This window comes from Dromiciops gliroides, chromosome 1, assembly GCF_019393635.1.
Source record: "Dromiciops gliroides isolate mDroGli1 chromosome 1, mDroGli1.pri, whole genome shotgun sequence".
NCBI classification, from domain to species: Eukaryota; Metazoa; Chordata; class Mammalia; order Microbiotheria; family Microbiotheriidae; genus Dromiciops; species Dromiciops gliroides.
In genome coordinates, this window is record NC_057861.1 from 87699356 (window position 1) to 87705355 (window position 6000).

The window sequence follows — 6000 nt, forward strand, 5'->3', positions numbered from 1 at the left end:
TAATTTTTCCCTTCAAAAATAGTATTAAAAGGTCCATTTTCAATTTTCCGACTGCTTCCCCGTGGAAAGAAGGAAAAACCAAACAGCCAAAAGGGGTTTTAAACAATGATTTTGCCAAAATGAAGGATGTGCAGTGAGCGGTCTATAGGTCTATAGCCCAGGTGCATTATGGTCATTTCCTTTACTTCCAAGTTCTAAATTGTATTAACATTTTTTTTTCCTTTACAGGGGGAGACGGGTGGGGAAAGGAAAAGAAGGATCATTTTAGCTTGCCAGTTCAAAATTTTTTAAAAAGCATGCACTTTGTAAAACTGGCATGCATTATAAACACAGGAGAAAACAACAATGGAACCAATAATCAAAAGCAAATACTCTCATTAATTTATTAAATGATATTTTATTTTTGTCATTTCCTCTGATTCCAACAATTTACCAGGCAACTGAAGAGTCAGAGAAAACTGGAAAATTGTTGGAGTCACAAAATGACAATTTTGTTATTTTCCTCCTATTTATATCATTATAATTATTATTAGTTATTATTATTTTGTGCAGCATCTACCTGCATGAATAGGAATTATATTTCTGGAATGCTTGGCTAGGGATGGGTATGACTAGGTGGATGTCTTTTTCTTTTCCCTCAATAAACAGTGACAGGGCATTCTTTGTTTTATAAAAAAAGTACAACAAAAAAAAATTGTCTTTAAATGCTTTTGATTGGTTAATAAGGCAATGCTCGCGCTGGTCTCAGGAAGAATTTCAAGGGAAAGTATCTTGTGTTTTGGCCTACAGGGAATTTGCAATTCCCCTGAGGAGTTAGGCCTAAAAATGTTGGCCTGTTAGCAGTGAGAGATGATAGGTACAGACTCATTGAGAAAAAAAAATCATCCTGTGGTATAAACTTCATGCTTCCCCCTTCCCTTTCCCTACCTGTCCAACTCTGCCCTTGATATGGTAGCTATACCATCCTGGACCTTTGGAGATTGTCCTACTTTCATGAAAAAGAAAGGGTTGTTTTGATGAGCTTTGTTGCAGGACTATCCTTTGTTAGGTCTGATTATGCATCCCAGATTTTGGGGTCAGAAAATATTGCTGCCTTACCTACAGATGGCAGCTTTGTCTCAGAGCTAACTAAGTCCATTTGGATTTCCTTTTCCAGTTTCAAAAATTCTTTTGGAATCATCTTTCTGGACCCAAGACATCTAGCCCTAGGTGTCCTCTGTTGCATGCTTCTGACATGCAAGCAATAAACTCCTTGGGTGTTTATCCAAGTGGAAGGGGGCCTGAAAGGGCTACCCATTGCAGAGGCCTGTGTGCCAATGTAGAGAAGGGGTCATGATTGCTAGTGCAATGCCCAAGAAGAGTTGACCCAATGAAATCTCAAATCAACCAACGACTCCCCAGATGCCAACTGAACCCAATAATTAGGGTCATTTAACTGGAAGGGAGGAGGGAGAGAGATTCTTCAGGAGAATGCCAACACAATTGTTGATGCTTGGGCAGTTCACTTCTTTTGGCTTCATTGTCTTCTATAAAATGTTGGAGTTGGATGAGATGATCTCTAAGGGTCCCTTCTGGTCCTATATCCTTGGATTTGTGTTTTCCTTTAGCCTGAAAAAGTACCTCTTGCCATAAGACAAAGAGGAGAGGAGAACTCTACCAGCTGTCTAATAAGCAAATTGAGCTGTTTCTTTTAACCTCTGTTTATGGCAATTGGTTTCTTTGGGGAAACACACACATGTAAACATGTGCATATGCACACAATAAATATGTGCATATGCACACACATACACATACATACATACATATACATACATCGATGTGCATACATATACATATACATGTATGTTTATTTGGGGGGAACTGATCAAAATTTCCCAAGGCTTTCCAGAGAACTAATTCAAAATAAACAAAAACATGGTAGCATGATTTTATAGGCCATGCCAAATATGGAGAAGAATTTTCAATGCATTCTAGTCCTCTGTGCCCCAGTTGCCCCTTTCTGTGGTCCTCTGAAAAGAGAATCAGCAGCCCTCCAATAACACCTCCAGTGGAGGCCACCCATACTAATACTGTCACATTAGCCCAAATTATAGAATCTGGAGAGGTTGTTTAGGTGTTGAATAAGATAAAATTCCTCATGCTATTGATGCATTTCTGAGCTAAGGCACATCCACACCAGTGACCAGATTTATTTCTAATTTTTCTTTACCTTGACCCTCCATCCCTGACTCCACCTTTTGGAATAGAGTATAAGATTAAAATTGTGGTTTGGTTCCATAGTTGGGGGGGCAGGGGGAATAAAAACAACAATATATCTTTCTAATAGAAAGCAAACCTTTTAACTGTGATGACATTTTGTCATAAGGTAGGAATCTTGCGTTAATTTTGAATTTGACTTTTGGAAGACCCCAACTAGCACTTGGCTTTCCCCTAAGGGCCTCAGAGTTGTCACCATTTTATTCCTAGGGAATAAGGGCCTTGGAAAGACCAAGCCAAGGTCACACAAGGAAACTTTGAAACCTAGCATTAGATTTTGAGCCTAAAATTACTGCTATATCCACTGGAGATCACTCTCTTCATTAGAATGGTAGAACATTGGATCTGCTAGGGATCTTAGAAAACAGACTATTAGTTCATAAAATATGGAATATAAGAACCCAGAATAAAAGGCAACATTTAGCACCACTACTCATAGATGAGGGAACAGAAGAGCCCTGACTAGTCCAAGATCCCACACAATGAGTTAGTAGCTGCATGGGGTTATTGATCAAGGAATCAACATTTATTGGCACATTTTAAAATTATGCATCACACACTATGCTAGGTTTAGGAATACAAAAACCCAAATTACACCTACTAGTGTGGCTTCTAGTCCAGTGTCCTTTCCATGACATTAGGCTGTCAAATTCATAAAGTCTCCTATTTTAAAAAATTTTGCCTGTTTGTTTTTTAATTGTCCATTTATCTCATGTGGGAATGTTTCTGGTAAATACCAGGGAAATATATTGTGATATATTTAAAGCACTAATAATAAATCACTGTATGATGGGGTGGTGGGAGAACCATGTTAGAGACAATTGTGACATCATGCTTTAATGGGTAAAATCCCATGGTTTTGGAGACCCAATTTGACTTGTTCCATATCTGAAGTGAATGGCAGAATGAGATATAATTGAGCTTGGTTATCTATCACATGGCCCAAGTTTTGTAGTAAGTCATGGACTTGAGTGTCTTTCTATTACAGAGATAGTTGCCAGGGGAGAGGCTTGTGAACTTTGGTCTGAACATATGACTAGTCACTTCTCTGAGGCATAATTCCAATTATTCTTGCTGATAGGTACAGTGGTATGGCTGACAGAACTCAGCAGATAACTCTACATCAATCCTGTTTGTCTTTGTAAGAACATAATGTTAGTCATTTATTTTATTGTTTCTTCCTAGCAGATTTTTTTTTAAATGGAGTTCTTTCTGTCTGGCATTAATAATACAAGTAACATTCTCTGGGACCAGTGGTGACTGGCTGGGGAAGGAGTACAAGTGGTCTTAGCATCTTATTAGTAAAAATACAGCCTAAGACAGGGCTTGCTTGTGGATAAGCTGCTTTATGGAGTGCCCACAGAAAAGAATGGGAGTATTACCCATGCTGGTTTTGGTGTATTGATAATTTGTAGTAGTACGGTTGTAGAATCAGCAGCTAGTTTGAACATTAGGAGGTAGAAGGATGTGGAAGATGGTGGCAAAGTGATGTAAGAATAGGCATTGAAATGGTTGCTTCTTTTTTTATTCACTTTTGCTCAGTGTAAGCCCAGAAGAAAACTAGTTAATTCTCTAAGGGAAGCTAGGTGACACAGTGCCTGGAATCAGGGAGACCTGAATCCAAATTCAGCCTCAGACACTTACTAAGTGTATGACCCTGGGCAAGTCATTTAACCTTGTTTGCCTCCATTTCCTCATCTGTAAAATGAGCTGGAGTAGAACGAATAACTCCAATATCTTTGCCTAGAAAACCCCAAATGGGGTCATGAAGAGTTGAACACAACTGAAACAAATGAACAAAAGGGGATACAATAGACAAAAGCATGAATTACTTAGGGGAACACAGAATCATGCAGTGTTAAAGCTGGAAGGGACCTTAGAACAAAACATTAAATCATAGATCATAGAACATAAAATGTTGGCACATGGAATTTAGAATACTAAAACTAAAAGTCAAGATCATCTAATTTAGAGGGTCTTAATTTTTTGTGTGTATCATGGACTCCTTTGATGTTCCAAAAGAGCCTGTGGACCCCTTCTTAGAATATTTTTTTAAACTATAGTGAAGAAGGGGGCAACTAGGTGGCTTAGTGGATAAAGCACAAGCCCTGGGTTCAGGAGGACCTGAGTTCAAATCCGGCATCAGACACTTGACACTTACTAGCTGTGTGACCCTGGACAAGTCACTTAACCCTCATTGCTCCACACACAAAAAACCCCTAAACCCCAAAACTATAGTGAAGAAAATGATACATTTTAATTAGAAGTTAGTATAAGTATATATTAATATATTAATAAATATATTTTTTCCCATCAAGTTCACAGCCTCCCCGAAATCTATCCCTGGGCCCAAGTCAAGAACCCTCTGATCTGGTCCAACTCTCAATTAACAGAAAAGGAAAGTAAGTCCCAGAGAATGGAGGTTCCTTGCCTAAGGTCACATTGCTGGTTAACGGTAGAGCTGGGAATTGTGTTTTGCCTTTTATCTCCTGGAAATATTGTGATGGAGGCCTAGTTTAGAGCATCCTTCTAGGAATCATTTTTCACCCCCTTTTGATTTTGATGTAGCTTATGTTGTGTGATGCTACTCAGACTCCTTCTGTTGCACATCTCAGAGATATACCAGGGCAGGGCACACTCTAGCAGGTTTCCTGGAAACATTCTTAAGGGTTGTCTTCGTATTTCCATATTTCAAGGATCACAACCTCTCTATGCCTTAGAAAGTGATTTTCATTAAGTTACTGTGGCCCCAAACTCAATTAGTCCTGCAGTCAACCTGACATAGTCTCACTGCTGGCCCAGTAGTTTCATATAGGATGAAGGCTAATTCCAAATTCTATTCAATCCCTTAGGTGGCACAGTGGATAAAACACTGGACTTGGATTTCAAATCCTGCTTCTTGACATACTAGCTGTGTAACCCTGGGCAATTCGCTTCATGTGTATGTGTAGTTTCCTCATCTGGAAAATGGAGATAGCCATAGCCATCTCCCTCAAAGGGTTGCTATGAAGGTCTAATAGGATACTATATTAAAACTCTTTGCAAATCCTAGAGTACTATATAAATGTTACCTGTCCACGTCAAAGTCCATTCAACTTTCACTCATTGTTTCAGTGACTAAACATTTACTGAGACTTATAATTTCTCTCTCTGCCAAAGGACAGGGTTGGACTTGAAGATTTCTAAGATCTAGCTCTAATAGTCTAGTCAGTATTCTAAGATCTGATTTCCAGCACTGATATCCAATTGTCTATGTTCTAACTTTCTATATTCTAAGGCTGTTTTCACTACTGACATTTTATGTTCTATGATTTTTCCCCCTTATGGTAAGGGCTTTAAGACTCAGATCACTTCATAATTACCTGTCACTGTAAACAAAGACAAAGTAGGTTTTTGTTTTCCGGCTCTGTAATTAATTTAGAGGTGATGCTACCAAACCACCATCAATAAGACATGTCCTCTGAATCATTCATCTTCATTGAATTGAGAATAGATAGCAGTGAAAAAATCCATCCCCAGGACAAGGAAAATAAGATGTGGTTCCTGCCTCTAAGCTGCTTACAGTATAGAAGGGATATAAGACATGGCCATAGAAATATAATTAAAAAGTATATGAGGTGTTAGGAGGATTCAGTAGAAAGCACTTTTTATAACTCCTCCTGAGCTGAGCCCTGAGGGATAGAGAGAATTTATAAAAGGGTGTAGGAGAGGTAGGGAGTCATTTAATTTTAGAATTGCAAGGGA